Source organism: Populus euphratica, unplaced genomic scaffold, assembly GCF_000495115.2.
Source record: "Populus euphratica unplaced genomic scaffold, PopEup_1.0 scaffold40.1, whole genome shotgun sequence".
Taxonomy (NCBI): Eukaryota; Viridiplantae; Streptophyta; class Magnoliopsida; order Malpighiales; family Salicaceae; genus Populus; species Populus euphratica.
In genome coordinates this window covers 188,078-188,790 of record NW_011499912.1, presented here as the reverse complement: position 1 = coordinate 188,790, position 713 = coordinate 188,078, and positions in this window count along the sequence as shown.

Genomic DNA, 713 nt, shown 5'->3' with positions numbered 1-713 from the left:
AAAAAAAAAAAGGAAAATAGTTGAGTGAATAGAAAAATAATCCCGGCATTGGGTAATATTTCAATGAGTTTATATATATATTAGATGATATTTTTTATATTAAGTTTGCATGTAAGATTTATATTGTTTTTTAATCGATTGAAATGTCTAGTCGAAAACCTATATAATCTAACAGCTTCCTTCCTTTCATCCATCTCTGTCGGGTGTGTAATTACAATTAAAAATAAATAAATAAAAGGGCTTAGTCATTAATTGTGCATGCAATCATATTTATCCGTGAATTCACACAGTAACATAATTCTTTTTACAAGATCAATTTATCATTATTATATCAATTTAAAAATAAATTAGTTTTTTATATTTTGAGGTACACCATGAAATAGATTAAACACCCTTTAAAAAAATATATCAGGGTTTAGGGGCTTTTTAATAAATGATTATATTGCCCTTAAAAATAAAATACAAAAATTACAATTGACATCTAAATGCTTTTTTATATTTTTATTTGTTTTGTTTTTTAATTTTGGATTATTAGGAAAAATTTTTTATTTTTTATTTGACTTTTATATTATAATTTTAATTTCATAACACAGCTACAAATTTTAAATATTAGCTCAATTTATTTTATTTTATTTTATTAATTGATATTAGATTATTGAATCTTGAGATTCATAATTTTTTTATTTTTTTTTTAGGTTATTCAAATCTTATAT